We start from the raw sequence: 15,963 nt of genomic DNA, 5'->3' as shown, positions 1-15,963 counted from the left end.
CTGGGTCTCGCCTCAGGGAGCCAAGCCGAAGGGGACCTTTGAGACCTCGGCTGCGAGGAAGTCTTGGGGGTCCCCACGGGTGATTGCCAGCCCCAGGGCACCGCGTCCAGCCGGGGCTCGCCGGGCCCAAGCCTCACGCCCCCTCCCTTGCGCACGGGCCGCTCTCTGCGGTGTGTGACGGTCTGTGCCAGAGTGTCCGTCTCGGATGGGATGCCGTCCCCTGTGCCCTGTCCGTCTCCCGCTTTCCGTCTCGCTGTGGGTCGGTCGCTCTGTGTCTCCGTCTCTCTGGCTCTCCCTCCCTGGGTGTGCCTGCGCGCTCGTGTCTGTCTGTCTGTCTGCATCTGCATCTGCATCTGCATCTGCCCTCTCGCCGTCTTGGGAGCCTGTCTCTGAACCTTCATCTCTTTGCGTCTCTGTCTCTCCTGACCCCCGGCCTGCCGTCCCTTCCTCTGGCCCCGGCCTCTCACGGGTGGGTGCTCTGGCCGTGGCCCTGGCTGACGAGCTTGCGCCGGCCGGCTGTCTCACTTGGCGTGGGTGCCTGCGAGTGTGTCTGTGTGCCTGTCCGTGTGGCTGCACGTCGCTCGTCTGCACCCTCAGCAAGGTCCGGTGCTTGGAGGGCGGCGTGGGGGCAAGGGGGGCCTCGGTAGGGCGAAGGGGCGGGGCTGACGAGCTCTGGTCGCCGGCGCTGGTGGCTGCAGGTGGGTTTGGGCACCGCGCAGGTGCCGGGCAGGATGGGCGCTCAGGGCCACGGCTGGGCTGCGCCTAGGCCCGCAGGAGGCTCAGAGGACCGCGGGCCCCAGCGGGCCCCGAGGCCCTGGGCAGCGAACGCCTTGGGGAGGTGGGCGAGGGGCTGGGGGGGGGGCGGCGGCCCCCGAGCCGGGTGGTGCCTGGAGGGTCCCAGGGTGGGAGAGCGCCACGACCTCGGCGCCCCTCACTCCACCCTCCCCGCTACACCCACCGGCGGGCACACCCGGCCGGCTGCTCCCGGTCCCGGAAGCCCTGTGGTCCCCCGGGCCGGGCCGGCGGTGTGTTGGCCGGGGGGCGGGGGGGGGGGGCGGGGACGTGGGCGGGGGCGGGGCGCGGGGCGGCGTGTGCCGGCCACCGGGCCGCCGGGAGTCCGGTCGCGGGTGGTGCAGCTCAAGTGCAGCGCGCGCTCCGTGGAGAGCTGGAGAGCTGCGGCCGCCGGCTGGCCCGGGCGGCAGGTCAGAGCGAAAGGCAGGCGCAGCGCAGGGCTCTTAGGGCGCCTGGCGGCAGCCGCCTCCGTCTACGGCCATACCACCCTGAACGCGCCCGATCTCGTCTGATCTCGGAAGCTAAGCAGGGTCGGGCCCGGTTAGTACTTGGATGGGAGACCGCCTGGGAATACCGGGTGCTGTAGGCTTTTTGTTGTTTCTGTTTTGCCCTGCCTCCCCTCTCCTTTAGCCCCCGGCCCCAGCCGCACCGCAAGCCGCACCAGCCGCTGGCCCCTGGCACCCCACCGCGCTCAGAGCCGCCGCCTGCCTTCCAGCCCCTCTCAGGTTGGCTGGCCGGGGCCCCGACTCCCGCTGCAGACCTGGGTTGCCTCCGCGCGGCCCGCGAGCCCCTCGGCTTTCGGCGTCCAGGAAACCAGAGGAACGGCGGCGGCGGGGGCGCGGGGGTCTCTGTCTGGGGCTCCCTTGGCAGGCCTCAGGCAATTCTGGGCGGGGCCGGGGCCCCAGCCCCACCCCCAGACGCATCCTGGCAGGCAACCTCGCGGTCTCCCGCAGGCGCGGGCGCACAACACACACACACACACACACACACACACACACACACACACCCTCACGCCCGCCCCCCTCCCCCCAAACACAGGCACACCTCCCGCAGCCCAGACAGGTCAAGAGCCGGAAACCACAAGTAAGGGAGACGGAGAAAGAGGGAGAGAGAGAGACAGCAAGAGGACCGCACAGGCTTCCAAAGCCCCGGCCGCCACACCCTCCCCCCTCCACTGTGGGTATCCACCCGGCCCCCCCAGTCGACCCGACCCCACCACCGTCGCCCACCGACACACTCACACGCACACTCTCTCCCACACTCACCCTCTGGCCTGGGGGCGGGGGCTGGGTCTCGCCTCAGGGAGCCAAGCCGAAGGGGACCTTTGAGACCTCGGCTGCGAGGAAGTCTTGGGGTCCCCACGGGTGATTGCCAGCCCCAGGGCACCGCGTCCAGCCGGGGCTCGCCGGGCCCAAGGCTCACGCCCCCTCCCTTGCGCACGGGCCGCTCTCTGCGGTGTGTGACGGTCTGTGCCAGAGTGTCCGTCTCGGATGGGATGCCGTCCCCTGTGCCCTGTCCGTCTCCCGCTTTCCGTCTGGCTGTGGGTCGGTCGCTCTGTGTCTCCGTCTCTCTGGCTCTCCCTCCCTGGGTGTGCCTGCGCGCTCGTGTCTGTCTGTCTGTCTGCATCTGCATCTGCATCTGCATCAGCATCTGCCCTCTCGCCGTCTTGGGAGCCTGTCTCTGAACCTTCATCTCTTTGCGTCTCTGTCTCTCCTGACCCCCGGCCTGCCGTCCCTTCCTCTGGCCCCGGCCTCTCACGGGGGGGTGCTCTGGCCGTGGCCCTGGCTGACGAGCTTGCGCCGGCCGGCTGTCTCACTTGGCGTGGGTGCCTGCGAGTGTGTCTGTGTGCCTGTCCGTGTGGCTGCACGTCGCTCGTCTGCACCCTCAGCAAGGTCCGGTGCTTGGAGGGCGGCGTGGGGGGAAGGGGGGGGCCTCGGTAGGGCGAAGGGGTGGGGCTGACGAGCTCTGGTCGCCGGCGCTGGTGGCTGCAGGTGGGTTTGGGCACCGCGCAGGTGCCGGGCAGGATGGGCGCTCAGGGCCACGGCTGGGCTGCGCCTAGGCACGCAGGAGGCTCAGAGGACCGCGGGCCCCAGCGAGCCCCGAGGCCCTGGGCAGCGAACGCCTTGGGGAGGTGGGCGAGGGGGGGGGGGAGGGGCGGCGGCCCCCGAGCCGGGTGGTGCCTGGAGGGTCCCAGGGTGGGAGAGCGCCACGACCTCGGCGACCCTCACTCCACCCTCCCCGCTACACCCACCGGCGGGCACACCCGGCTGGCTGCTCCCGGTCCCGGAAGCCCTGTGGTCCCCCGGGCCGGGCCGGCGGTGTGTTGGCCGGGGGGGGGGGGGGGGGGGGACGTGGGCGGGGCCGGGGGGCGGGGCGGCGTGTGCCGGCCACCGGGCCGCCGGGAGTCCGGTCGCGGGTGGTGCAGCTCAAGTGCAGCGCGCGCTCCGTGGAGAGCTGGAGAGCTGCGGCCGCCGGCTGGCCCGGGCGGCAGTTCAGAGCGAAAGGCAGGCGCAGCGCAGGGCTCTTAGGGCGCCTGGCGGCAGCCGCCTCCGTCTACGGCCATACCACCCTGAATGCGCCCGATCTCGTCTGATCTCGGAAGCTAAGCAGGGTCGGGCCCGGTTAGTACTTGGATGGGAGACCGCCTGGGAATACCGGGTGCTGTAGGCTTTTTGTTGTTTCTGTTTTGCCCTGCCTCCCCTCTCCTTTAGCCCCCGGCCCCAGCCGCACCGCAAGCCGCACCAGCCGCTGGCCCCTGGCACCCCACCGCGCTCAGAGCCGCCGCCTGCCTTCCAGCCCCTCTCAGGTTGGCTGGCCGGGGCCCCGACTCCCGCTGCAGACCTGGGTTGCCTCCGCGCGGCCCGCGAGCCCCTCGGCTTTCGGCGGCCAGGAAACCAGAGGAACGGCGGCGGCGGGGGCGCGGGGGTCTCTGTCTGGGGCTCCCTTGGCAGGCCTCAGGCAATTCTGGGCGGGGCCGGGGCCCCAGCCCCACCCCCAGACGCATCCTGGCAGGCAACCTCGCGGTCTCCCGCAGGCGCGGGCGCACAACACACACACACACACACACACACACACACACACACACACACACCCCTCACGCCCGCCCCCCTCCCCCCAAACACAGGCACACCTCCCGCAGCCCAGACAGGTCAAGAGCCGGAAACCACAAGTAAGGGAGACGGAGAAAGAGGGAGAGAGAGAGACAGCAAGAGGACCGCACAGGCTTCCAAAGCCCCGGCCGCCACACCCTCCCCCCTCCACTGTGGGTATCCACCCGGCCCCCCAGTCGACCCGACCCCACCGTCGCCCACCGACACACTCACACGCACACTCTCTCCCACACTCACCCTCTGGCCTGGGGGCGGGGGCTGGGTCTCGCCTCAGGGAGCCAAGCCGAAGGGGACCTTTGAGACCTCGGCTGCGAGGAAGTCTTGGGGTCCCCACGGGTGATTGCCAGCCCCAGGGCACCGCGTCCAGCCGGGGCTCGCCGGGCCCAAGGCTCACGCCCCCTCCCTTGCGCGCGGGCCGCTCTCTGCGGTGTGTGACGGTCTGTGCCAGAGTGTCCGTCTCGGATGGGATGCCGTCCCCTGTGCCCTGTCCGTCTCCCGCTTTCCTTCTCGCTGTGGGTCGGTCGCTCTGTGTCTCCGTCTCTCTGGCTCTCCCTCCCTGGGTGTGCCTGCGCGCTCGTGTCTGTCTGTCTGTCTGCATCTGCATCTGCATCTGCATCTGCCCTCTCGCCGTCTTGGGAGCCTGTCTCTGAACCTTCATCTCTTTGCGTCTCTGTCTCTCCTGACCCCCGGCCTGCCGTCCCTTCCTCTGGCCCCGGCCTCTCACGGGGGGGTGCTCTGGCCGTGGCCCTGGCTGACGAGCTTGCGCCGGCCGGCTGTCTCACTTGGCGTGGGTGCCTGCGAGTGTGTCTGTGTGCCTGTCCGTGTGGCTGCACGTCGCTCGTCTGCACCCTCAGCAAGGTCCGGTGCTTGGAGGGCGGCGTGGGGGCAAGGGGGGGGCCTCGGTAGGGCGAAGGGGCGGGGCTGACGAGCTCTGGTCGCCGGCGCTGGTGGCTGCAGGTGGGTTTGGGCACCGCGCAGGTGCCGGGCAGGATGGGCGCTCAGGGCCACGGCTGGGCTGCGCCTAGGCCCGCAGGAGGCTCAGAGGACCGCGGGCCCCAGCGGGCCCCGAGGCCCTGGGCAGCGAACGCCTTGGGGAGGTGGGCGAGGGGCTGGGGGAGGGGCGGCGGCCCCCGAGCCGGGTGGTGCCTGGAGGGTCCCAGGGTGGGAGAGCGCCACGACCTCGGCGCCCCTCACTCCACCCTCCCCGCTACACCCACCGGCGGGCACACCCGGCCGGCTGCTCCCGGTCCCGGAAGCCCTGTGGTCCCCCGGGCCGGGCCGGCGGTGTGTTGGGCGGGGGGGGGGGGGGGGGGGGGGGGACGTGGGGGGGGGCGGGGCGCGGGGCGGCGTGTGCCGGCCACCGGGCCGCCGGGAGTCCGGTCGCGGGTGGTGCAGCTCAAGTGCAGCGCGCGCTCCGTGGAGAGCTGGAGAGCTGCGGCCGCCGGCTGGCCCGGACGGCAGGTCAGAGCGAAAGGCAGGCGCAGCGCAGGGCTCTTAGGGCGCCTGGCGGCAGCCGCCTCCGTCTACGGCCATACCACCCTGAACGCGCCCGATCTCGTCTGATCTCGGAAGCTAAGCAGGGTCGGGCCCGGTTAGTACTTGGATGGGAGACCGCCTGGGAATACCGGGTGCTGTAGGCTTTTTGTTGTTTCTGTTTTGCCCTGCCTCCCCTCTCCTTTAGCCCCCGGCCCCAGCCGCACCGCAAGCCGCACCAGCCGCTGGCCCCTGGCACCCCACCGCGCTCAGAGCCGCCGCCTGCCTTCCAGCCCCTCTCAGGTTGGCTGGCCGGGGCCCCGACTCCCGCTGCAGACCTGGGTTGCCTCCGCGCGGCCCGCGAGCCCCTCGGCTTTCGGCGTCCAGGAAACCAGAGGAACGGCGGCGGCGGGGGCGCGGGGGTCTCTGTCTGGGGCTCCCTTGGCAGGCCTCAGGCAATTCTGGGCGGGGCCGGGGCCCCAGCCCCACCCCCAGACGCATCCTGGCAGGCAACCTCGCGGTCTCCCGCAGGCGCGGGCGCACAACACACACACACACACACACACACACACACACACACCCTCACGCCCGCCCCCCTCCCCCCAAACACAGGCACACCTCCCGCAGCCCAGACAGGTCAAGAGCCGGAAACCACAAGTAAGGGAGACGGAGAAAGAGGGAGAGAGAGAGACAGCAAGAGGACCGCACAGGCTTCCAAAGCCCCGGCCGCCACACCCTCCCCCCTCCACTGTGGGTATCCACCCGGCCCCCCCAGTCGACCCGACCCCACCACCGTCGCCCACCGACACACTCACACGCACACTCTCTCCCACACTCACCCTCTGGCCTGGGGGCGGGGGCTGGGTCTCGCCTCAGGGAGCCAAGCCGAAGGGGACCTTTGAGACCTCGGCTGCGAGGAAGTCTTGGGGTCCCCACGGGTGATTGCCAGCCCCAGGGCACCGCGTCCAGCCGGGGCTCGCCGGGCCCAAGGCTCACGCCCCCTCCCTTGCGCACGGGCCGCTCTCTGCGGTGTGTGACGGTCTGTGCCAGAGTGTCCGTCTCGGATGGGATGCCGTCCCCTGTGCCCTGTCCGTCTCCCGCTTTCCGTCTGGCTGTGGGTCGGTCGCTCTGTGTCTCCGTCTCTCTGGCTCTCCCTCCCTGGGTGTGCCTGCGCGCTCGTGTCTGTCTGTCTGTCTGCATCTGCATCTGCATCTGCATCAGCATCTGCCCTCTCGCCGTCTTGGGAGCCTGTCTCTGAACCTTCATCTCTTTGCGTCTCTGTCTCTCCTGACCCCCGGCCTGCCGTCCCTTCCTCTGGCCCCGGCCTCTCACGGGGGGGTGCTCTGGCCGTGGCCCTGGCTGACGAGCTTGCGCCGGCCGGCTGTCTCACTTGGCGTGGGTGCCTGCGAGTGTGTCTGTGTGCCTGTCCGTGTGGCTGCACGTCGCTCGTCTGCACCCTCAGCAAGGTCCGGTGCTTGGAGGGCGGCGTGGGGGGAAGGGGGGGGCCTCGGTAGGGCGAAGGGGTGGGGCTGACGAGCTCTGGTCGCCGGCGCTGGTGGCTGCAGGTGGGTTTGGGCACCGCGCAGGTGCCGGGCAGGATGGGCGCTCAGGGCCACGGCTGGGCTGCGCCTAGGCACGCAGGAGGCTCAGAGGACCGCGGGCCCCAGCGAGCCCCGAGGCCCTGGGCAGCGAACGCCTTGGGGAGGTGGGCGAGGGGCTGGGGGAGGGGCGGCGGCCCCCGAGCCGGGTGGTGCCTGGAGGGTCCCAGGGTGGGAGAGCGCCACGACCTCGGCGACCCTCACTCCACCCTCCCCGCTACACCCACCGGCGGGCACACCCGGCTGGCTGCTCCCGGTCCCGGAAGCCCTGTGGTCCCCCGGGCCGGGCCGGCGGTGTGTTGGCCGGGGGGGGGGGGGGGGGGGGGCCGGGGGGGGGGCCGGGGGGCGGGGCGGCGTGTGCCGACCACCGGGCCGCCGGGAGTCCGGTCGCGGGTGGTGCAGCTCAAGTGCAGCGCGCGCTCCGTGGAGAGCTGGAGAGCTGCGGCCGCCGGCTGGCCCGGGCGGCAGTTCAGAGCGAAAGGCAGGCGCAGCGCAGGGCTCTTAGGGCGCCTGGCGGCAGCCGCCTCCGTCTACGGCCATACCACCCTGAATGCGCCCGATCTCGTCTGATCTCGGAAGCTAAGCAGGGTCGGGCCCGGTTAGTACTTGGATGGGAGACCGCCTGGGAATACCGGGTGCTGTAGGCTTTTTGTTGTTTCTGTTTTGCCCTGCCTCCCCTCTCCTTTAGCCCCCGGCCCCAGCCGCACCGCAAGCCGCACCAGCCGCTGGCCCCTGGCACCCCACCGCGCTCAGAGCCGCCGCCTGCCTTCCAGCCCCTCTCAGGTTGGCTGGCCGGGGCCCCGACTCCCGCTGCAGACCTGGGTTGCCTCCGCGCGGCCCGCGAGCCCCTCGGCTTTCGGCGGCCAGGAAACCAGAGGAACGGCGGCGGCGGGGGCGCGGGGGTCTCTGTCTGGGGCTCCCTTGGCAGGCCTCAGGCAATTCTGGGCGGGGCCGGGGCCCCAGCCCCACCCCCAGACGCATCCTGGCAGGCAACCTCGCGGTCTCCCGCAGGCGCGGGCGCACAACAACACACACACACACACACACACACACACACACACACACACCCGCACGCCCGCCCCCCTCCCCCCAAACACAGGCACACCTCCCGCAGCCCAGACAGGTCAAGAGCCGGAAACCACAAGTAAGGGAGACGGAGAAAGAGGGAGAGAGAGAGACAGCAAGAGGACCGCACAGGCTTCCAAAGCCCCGGCCGCCACACCCTCCCCCCTCCACTGTGGGTATCCACCCGGCCCCCCCAGTCGACCCGACCCCACCGTCGCCCACCGACACACTCACACGCACACTCTCTCCCACACTCACCCTCTGGCCTGGGGGCGGGGGCTGGGTCTCGCCTCAGGGAGCCAAGCCGAAGGGGACCTTTGAGACCTCGGCTGCGAGGAAGTCTTGGGGTCCCCACGGGTGATTGCCAGCCCCAGGGCACCGCGTCCAGCCGGGGCTCGCCGGGCCCAAGGCTCACGCCCCCTCCCTTGCGCGCGGGCCGCTCTCTGCGGTGTGTGACGGTCTGTGCCAGAGTGTCCGTCTCGGATGGGATGCCGTCCCCTGTGCCCTGTCCGTCTCCCGCTTTCCTTCTCGCTGTGGGTCGGTCGCTCTGTGTCTCCGTCTCTCTGGCTCTCCCTCCCTGGGTGTGCCTGCGCGCTCGTGTCTGTCTGTCTGTCTGCATCTGCATCTGCATCTGCATCTGCCCTCTCGCCGTCTTGGGAGCCTGTCTCTGAACCTTCATCTCTTTGCGTCTCTGTCTCTCCTGACCCCCGGCCTGCCGTCCCTTCCTCTGGCCCCGGCCTCTCACGGGGGGGTGCTCTGGCCGTGGCCCTGGCTGACGAGCTTGCGCCGGCCGGCTGTCTCACTTGGCGTGGGTGCCTGCGAGTGTGTCTGTGTGCCTGTCCGTGTGGCTGCACGTCGCTCGTCTGCACCCTCAGCAAGGTCCGGTGCTTGGAGGGCGGCGTGGGGGCAAGGGGGGGGCCTCGGTAGGGCGAAGGGGCGGGGCTGACGAGCTCTGGTCGCCGGCGCTGGTGGCTGCAGGTGGGTTTGGGCACCGCGCAGGTGCCGGGCAGGATGGGCGCTCAGGGCCACGGCTGGGCTGCGCCTAGGCCCGCAGGAGGCTCAGAGGACCGCGGGCCCCAGCGGGCCCCGAGGCCCTGGGCAGCGAACGCCTTGGGGAGGTGGGCGAGGGGCTGGGGGAGGGGCGGCGGCCCCCGAGCCGGGTGGTGCCTGGAGGGTCCCAGGGTGGGAGAGCGCCACGACCTCGGCGCCCCTCACTCCACCCTCCCCGCTACACCCACCGGCGGGCACACCCGGCCGGCTGCTCCCGGTCCCGGAAGCCCTGTGGTCCCCCGGGCCGGGCCGGCGGTGTGTTGGCCGGGGGGGGGGGGGGGGGGGGGGGGGGACGGGGGCGGGGGCGGGGCGCGGGGCGGCGTGTGCCGGCCACCGGGCCGCCGGGAGTCCGGTCGCGGGTGGTGCAGCTCAAGTGCAGCGCGCGCTCCGTGGAGAGCTGGAGAGCTGCGGCCGCCGGCTGGCCCGGACGGCAGGTCAGAGCGAAAGGCAGGCGCAGCGCAGGGCTCTTAGGGCGCCTGGCGGCAGCCGCCTCCGTCTACGGCCATACCACCCTGAACGCGCCCGATCTCGTCTGATCTCGGAAGCTAAGCAGGGTCGGGCCCGGTTAGTACTTGGATGGGAGACCGCCTGGGAATACCGGGTGCTGTAGGCTTTTTGTTGTTTCTGTTTTGCCCTGCCTCCCCTCTCCTTTAGCCCCCGGCCCCAGCCGCACCGCAAGCCGCACCAGCCGCTGGCCCCTGGCACCCCACCGCGCTCAGAGCCGCCGCCTGCCTTCCAGCCCCTCTCAGGTTGGCTGGCCGGGGCCCCGACTCCCGCTGCAGACCTGGGTTGCCTCCGCGCGGCCCGCGAGCCCCTCGGCTTTCGGCGTCCAGGAAACCAGAGGAACGGCGGCGGCGGGGGCGCGGGGGTCTCTGTCTGGGGCTCCCTTGGCAGGCCTCAGGCAATTCTGGGCGGGGCCGGGGCCCCAGCCCCACCCCCAGACGCATCCTGGCAGGCAACCTCGCGGTCTCCCGCAGGCGCGGGCGCACAACACACACACACACACACACACACACACACACACACCCTCACGCCCGCCCCCCTCCCCCCAAACACAGGCACACCTCCCGCAGCCCAGACAGGTCAAGAGCCGGAAACCACAAGTAAGGGAGACGGAGAAAGAGGGAGAGAGAGAGACAGCAAGAGGACCGCACAGGCTTCCAAAGCCCCGGCCGCCACACCCTCCCCCCTCCACTGTGGGTATCCACCCGGCCCCCCCAGTCGACCCGACCCCACCACCGTCGCCCACCGACACACTCACACGCACACTCTCTCCCACACTCACCCTCTGGCCTGGGGGCGGGGGCTGGGTCTCGCCTCAGGGAGCCAAGCCGAAGGGGACCTTTGAGACCTCGGCTGCGAGGAAGTCTTGGGGTCCCCACGGGTGATTGCCAGCCCCAGGGCACCGCGTCCAGCCGGGGCTCGCCGGGCCCAAGGCTCACGCCCCCTCCCTTGCGCACGGGCCGCTCTCTGCGGTGTGTGACGGTCTGTGCCAGAGTGTCCGTCTCGGATGGGATGCCGTCCCCTGTGCCCTGTCCGTCTCCCGCTTTCCGTCTCGCTGTGGGTCGGTCGCTCTGTGTCTCCGTCTCTCTGGCTCTCCCTCCCTGGGTGTGCCTGCGCGCTCGTGTCTGTCTGTCTGTCTGCATCTGCATCTGCCCTCTCGCCGTCTTGGGAGCCTGTCTCTGAACCTTCATCTCTTTGCGTCTCTGTCTCTCCTGACCCCCGGCCTGCCGTCCCTTCCTCTGGCCCCGGCCTCTCACGGGTGGGTGCTCTGGCCGTGGCCCTGGCTGACGAGCTTGCGCCGGCCGGCTGTCTCACTTGGCGTGGGTGCCTGCGAGTGTGTCTGTGTGCCTGTCCGTGTGGCTGCACGTCGCTCGTCTGCACCCTCAGCAAGGTCCGGTGCTTGGAGGGCGGCGTGGGGGCAAGGGGGGGGCCTCGGTAGGGCGAAGGGGCGGGGCTGACGAGCTCTGGTCGCCGGCGCTGGTGGCTGCAGGTGGGTTTGGGCACCGCGCAGGTGCCGGGCAGGATGGGCGCTCAGGGCCACGGCTGGGCTGCGCCTAGGCCCGCAGGAGGCTCAGAGGACCGCGGGCCCCAGCGGGCCCCGAGGCCCTGGGCAGCGAACGCCTTGGGGAGGTGGGCGAGGGGCTGGGGGAGGGGCGGCGGCCCCCGAGCCGGGTGGTGCCTGGAGGGTCCCAGGGTGGGAGAGCGCCACGACCTCGGCGCCCCTCACTCCACCCTCCCCGCTACACCCACCGGCGGGCACACCCGGCCGGCTGCTCCCGGTCCCGGAAGCCCTGTGGTCCCCCGGGCCGGGCCGGTGGTGTGTTGGCCGGGGGGGGGGGGGGGGGGGGGGGCGGGGACGTGGGCGGGGGCGGGGCGCGGGGCGGCGTGTGCCGGCCACCGGGCCGCCGGGAGTCCGGTCGCGGGTGGTGCAGCTCAAGTGCAGCGCGCGCTCCGTGGAGAGCTGGAGAGCTGCGGCCGCCGGCTGGCCCGGGCGGCAGGTCAGAGCGAAAGGCAGGCGCAGCGCAGGGCTCTTAGGGCGCCTGGCGGCAGCCGCCTCCGTCTACGGCCATACCACCCTGAACGCGCCCGATCTCGTCTGATCTCGGAAGCTAAGCAGGGTCGGGCCCGGTTAGTACTTGGATGGGAGACCGCCTGGGAATACCGGGTGCTGTAGGCTTTTTGTTGTTTCTGTTTTGCCCTGCCTCCCCTCTCCTTTAGCCCCCGGCCCCAGCCGCACCGCAAGCCGCACCAGCCGCTGGCCCCTGGCACCCCACCGCGCTCAGAGCCGCCGCCTGCCTTCCAGCCCCTCTCAGGTTGGCTGGCCGGGGCCCCGACTCCCGCTGCAGACCTGGGTTGCCTCCGCGCGGCCCGCGAGCCCCTCGGCTTTCGGCGTCCAGGAAACCAGAGGAACGGCGGCGGCGGGGGCGCGGGGGTCTCTGTCTGGGGCTCCCTTGGCAGGCCTCAGGCAATTCTGGGCGGGGCCGGGGCCCCAGCCCCACCCCCAGACGCATCCTGGCAGGCAACCTCGCGGTCTCCCGCAGGCGCGGGCGCACAACACACACACACACACACACACACACACACACACACCCTCACGCCCGCCCCCCTCCCCCCAAACACAGGCACACCTCCCGCAGCCCAGACAGGTCAAGAGCCGGAAACCACAAGTAAGGGAGACGGAGAAAGAGGGAGAGAGAGAGACAGCAAGAGGACCGCACAGGCTTCCAAAGCCCCGGCCGCCACACCCTCCCCCCTCCACTGTGGGTATCCACCCGGCCCCCCCAGTCGACCCGACCCCACCACCGTCGCCCACCGACACACTCACACGCACACTCTCTCCCACACTCACCCTCTGGCCTGGGGGCGGGGGCTGGGTCTCGCCTCAGGGAGCCAAGCCGAAGGGGACCTTTGAGACCTCGGCTGCGAGGAAGTCTTGGGGTCCCCACGGGTGATTGCCAGCCCCAGGGCACCGCGTCCAGCCGGGGCTCGCCGGGCCCAAGGCTCACGCCCCCTCCCTTGCGCACGGGCCGCTCTCTGCGGTGTGTGACGGTCTGTGCCAGAGTGTCCGTCTCGGATGGGATGCCGTCCCCTGTGCCCTGTCCGTCTCCCGCTTTCCGTCTCGCTGTGGGTCGGTCGCTCTGTGTCTCCGTCTCTCTGGCTCTCCCTCCCTGGGTGTGCCTGCGCGCTCGTGTCTGTCTGTCTGTCTGCATCTGCATCTGCCCTCTCGCCGTCTTGGGAGCCTGTCTCTGAACCTTCATCTCTTTGCGTCTCTGTCTCTCCTGACCCCCGGCCTGCCGTCCCTTCCTCTGGCCCCGGCCTCTCACGGGTGGGTGCTCTGGCCGTGGCCCTGGCTGACGAGCTTGCGCCGGCCGGCTGTCTCACTTGGCGTGGGTGCCTGCGAGTGTGTCTGTGTGCCTGTCCGTGTGGCTGCACGTCGCTCGTCTGCACCCTCAGCAAGGTCCGGTGCTTGGAGGGCGGCGTGGGGGCAAGGGGGGGGCCTCGGTAGGGCGAAGGGGCGGGGCTGACGAGCTCTGGTCGCCGGCGCTGGTGGCTGCAGGTGGGTTTGGGCACCGCGCAGGTGCCGGGCAGGATGGGCGCTCAGGGCCACGGCTGGGCTGCGCCTAGGCCCGCAGGAGGCTCAGAGGACCGCGGGCCCCAGCGGGCCCCGAGGCCCTGGGCAGCGAACGCCTTGGGGAGGTGGGCGAGGGGCTGGGGGAGGGGCGGCGGCCCCCGAGCCGGGTGGTGCCTGGAGGGTCCCAGGGTGGGAGAGCGCCACGACCTCGGCGCCCCTCACTCCACCCTCCCCGCTACACCCACCGGCGGGCACACCCGGCCGGCTGCTCCCGGTCCCGGAAGCCCTGTGGTCCCCCGGGCCGGGCCGGCGGTGTGTTGGCCGGGGGGGGGGGGGGGGGGGGGGGGGGGACGGGGGCGGGGGCGGGGCGCGGGGCGGCGTGTGCCGGCCACCGGGCCGCCGGGAGTCCGGTCGCGGGTGGTGCAGCTCAAGTGCAGCGCGCGCTCCGTGGAGAGCTGGAGAGCTGCGGCCGCCGGCTGGCCCGGGCGGCAGGTCAGAGCGAAAGGCAGGCGCAGCGCAGGGCTCTTAGGGCGCCTGGCGGCAGCCGCCTCCGTCTACGGCCATACCACCCTGAACGCGCCCGATCTCGTCTGATCTCGGAAGCTAAGCAGGGTCGGGCCCGGTTAGTACTTGGATGGGAGACCGCCTGGGAATACCGGGTGCTGTAGGCTTTTTGTTGTTTCTGTTTTGCCCTGCCTCCCCTCTCCTTTAGCCCCCGGCCCCAGCCGCACCGCAAGCCGCACCAGCCGCTGGCCCCTGGCACCCCACCGCGCTCAGAGCCGCCGCCTGCCTTCCAGCCCCTCTCAGGTTGGCTGGCCGGGGCCCCGACTCCCGCTGCAGACCTGGGTTGCCTCCGCGCGGCCCGCGAGCCCCTCGGCTTTCGGCGGCCAGGAAACCAGAGGAACGGCGGCGGCGGGGGCGCGGGGGTCTCTGTCTGGGGCTCCCTTGGCAGGCCTCAGGCAATTCTGGGCGGGGCCGGGGCCCCAGCCCCACCCCCAGACGCATCCTGGCAGGCAACCTCGCGGTCTCCCGCAGGCGCGGGCGCACAACACACACACACACACACACACACACACACACACACACACACCCTCACGCCCGCCCCCCTCCCCCCAAACACAGGCACACCTCCCGCAGCCCAGACAGGTCAAGAGCCGGAAACCACAAGTAAGGGAGACGGAGAAAGAGGGAGAGAGAGAGACAGCAAGAGGACCGCACAGGCTTCCAAAGCCCCGGCCGCCACACCCTCCCCCCTCCACTGTGGGTATCCACCCGGCCCCCCCAGTCGACCCGACCCCACCGTCGCCCACCGACACACTCACACGCACACTCTCTCCCACACTCACCCTCTGGCCTGGGGGCGGGGGCTGGGTCTCGCCTCAGGGAGCCAAGCCGAAGGGGACCTTTGAGACCTCGGCTGCGAGGAAGTCTTGGGGGTCCCCACGGGTGATTGCCAGCCCCAGGGCACCGCGTCCAGCCGGGGCTCGCCGGGCCCAAGCCTCACGCCCCCTCCCTTGCGCACGGGCCGCTCTCTGCGGTGTGTGACGGTCTGTGCCAGAGTGTCCGTCTCGGATGGGATGCCGTCCCCTGTGCCCTGTCCGTCTCCCGCTTTCCGTCTCGCTGTGGGTCGGTCGCTCTGTGTCTCCGTCTCTCTGGCTCTCCCTCCCTGGGTGTGCCTGCGCGCTCGTGTCTGTCTGTCTGTCTGCATCTGCATCTGCATCTGCATCTGCCCTCTCGCCGTCTTGGGAGCCTGTCTCTGAACCTTCATCTCTTTGCGTCTCTGTCTCTCCTGACCCCCGGCCTGCCGTCCCTTCCTCTGGCCCCGGCCTCTCACGGGTGGGTGCTCTGGCCGTGGCCCTGGCTGACGAGCTTGCGCCGGCCGGCTGTCTCACTTGGCGTGGGTGCCTGCGAGTGTGTCTGTGTGCCTGTCCGTGTGGCTGCACGTCGCTCGTCTGCACCCTCAGCAAGGTCCGGTGCTTGGAGGGCGGCGTGGGGGCAAGGGGGGGGCCTCGGTAGGGCGAAGGGGCGGGGCTGACGAGCTCTGGTCGCCGGCGCTGGTGGCTGCAGGTGGGTTTGGGCACCGCGCAGGTGCCGGGCAGGATGGGCGCTCAGGGCCACGGCTGGGCTGCGCCTAGGCCCGCAGGAGGCTCAGAGGACCGCGGGCCCCAGCGGGCCCCGAGGCCCTGGGCAGCGAACGCCTTGGGGAGGTGGGCGAGGGGCTGGGGGAGGGGCGGCGGCCCCCGAGCCGGGTGGTGCCTGGAGGGTCCCAGGGTGGGAGAGCGCCACGACCTCGGCGCCCCTCACTCCACCCTCCCCGCTACACCCACCGGCGGGCACACCCGGCCGGCTGCTCCCGGTCCCGGAAGCCCTGTGGTCCCCCGGGCCGGGCCGGCGGTGTGTTGGCCGGGGGGCGGGGGGGGGGGGCGGGGACGTGGGCGGGGGCGGGGCGCGGGGCGGCGTGTGCCGGCCACCGGGCCGCCGGGAGTCCGGTCGCGGGTGGTGCAGCTCAAGTGCAGCGCGCGCTCCGTGGAGAGCTGGAGAGCTGCGGCCGCCGGCTGGCCCGGGCGGCAGGTCAGAGCGAAAGGCAGGCGCAGCGCAGGGCTCTTAGGGCGCCTGGCGGCAGCCGCCTCCGTCTACGGCCATACCACCCTGAACGCGCCCGATCTCGTCTGATCTCGGAAGCTAAGCAGGGTCGGGCCCGGTTAGTACTTGGATGGGAGACCGCCTGGGAATACCGGGTGCTGTAGGCTTTTTGTTGTTTCTGTTTTGCCCTGCCTCCCCTCTCCTTTAGCCCCCGGCC

The 15,963-nt window shown here is 71.6% G+C and overlaps 8 non-coding genes across 8 annotated transcripts; all 8 read left to right on the top strand.

Moving 5' to 3' along the window:
* The first annotated feature begins 1,262 nt into the window (after positions 1-1,262).
* Positions 1,263-1,381, top strand: LOC138430478 (5S ribosomal RNA). Its single transcript, XR_011253175.1, has one exon. It is a non-coding gene; the product is annotated as a 5S ribosomal RNA (ribosomal RNA).
* Positions 1,382-3,343: 1,962 nt separating this feature from the next.
* LOC138430521 (5S ribosomal RNA) lies at positions 3,344-3,462 on the top strand. The gene has a single exon (XR_011253215.1). It is a non-coding gene; the product is annotated as a 5S ribosomal RNA (ribosomal RNA).
* A 1,961-nt stretch (positions 3,463-5,423) lies between these two features.
* Positions 5,424-5,542, top strand: LOC138430477 (5S ribosomal RNA). Its single transcript, XR_011253174.1, has one exon. It is a non-coding gene; the product is annotated as a 5S ribosomal RNA (ribosomal RNA).
* A 1,959-nt stretch (positions 5,543-7,501) lies between these two features.
* LOC138430509 (5S ribosomal RNA) lies at positions 7,502-7,620 on the top strand. Its single transcript, XR_011253204.1, has one exon. It is a non-coding gene; the product is annotated as a 5S ribosomal RNA (ribosomal RNA).
* Positions 7,621-9,582: 1,962 nt separating this feature from the next.
* LOC138430476 (5S ribosomal RNA) lies at positions 9,583-9,701 on the top strand. Its single transcript, XR_011253173.1, has one exon. It is a non-coding gene; the product is annotated as a 5S ribosomal RNA (ribosomal RNA).
* A 1,948-nt stretch (positions 9,702-11,649) lies between these two features.
* On the top strand, positions 11,650-11,768 carry LOC138430475 (5S ribosomal RNA). Its single transcript, XR_011253172.1, has one exon. It is a non-coding gene; the product is annotated as a 5S ribosomal RNA (ribosomal RNA).
* Positions 11,769-13,715: 1,947 nt separating this feature from the next.
* Positions 13,716-13,834, top strand: LOC138430473 (5S ribosomal RNA). The gene has a single exon (XR_011253170.1). It is a non-coding gene; the product is annotated as a 5S ribosomal RNA (ribosomal RNA).
* Positions 13,835-15,794: 1,960 nt separating this feature from the next.
* On the top strand, positions 15,795-15,913 carry LOC138430472 (5S ribosomal RNA). The gene has a single exon (XR_011253169.1). It is a non-coding gene; the product is annotated as a 5S ribosomal RNA (ribosomal RNA).
* The last annotated feature ends 50 nt before the right edge of the window (positions 15,914-15,963 follow it).

Source organism: Ovis canadensis, chromosome 25 (assembly GCF_042477335.2).
Source record: "Ovis canadensis isolate MfBH-ARS-UI-01 breed Bighorn chromosome 25, ARS-UI_OviCan_v2, whole genome shotgun sequence".
NCBI classification, from domain to species: Eukaryota; Metazoa; Chordata; class Mammalia; order Artiodactyla; family Bovidae; genus Ovis; species Ovis canadensis.
This window is presented reverse-complemented; position numbering and strand designations above follow the sequence as displayed.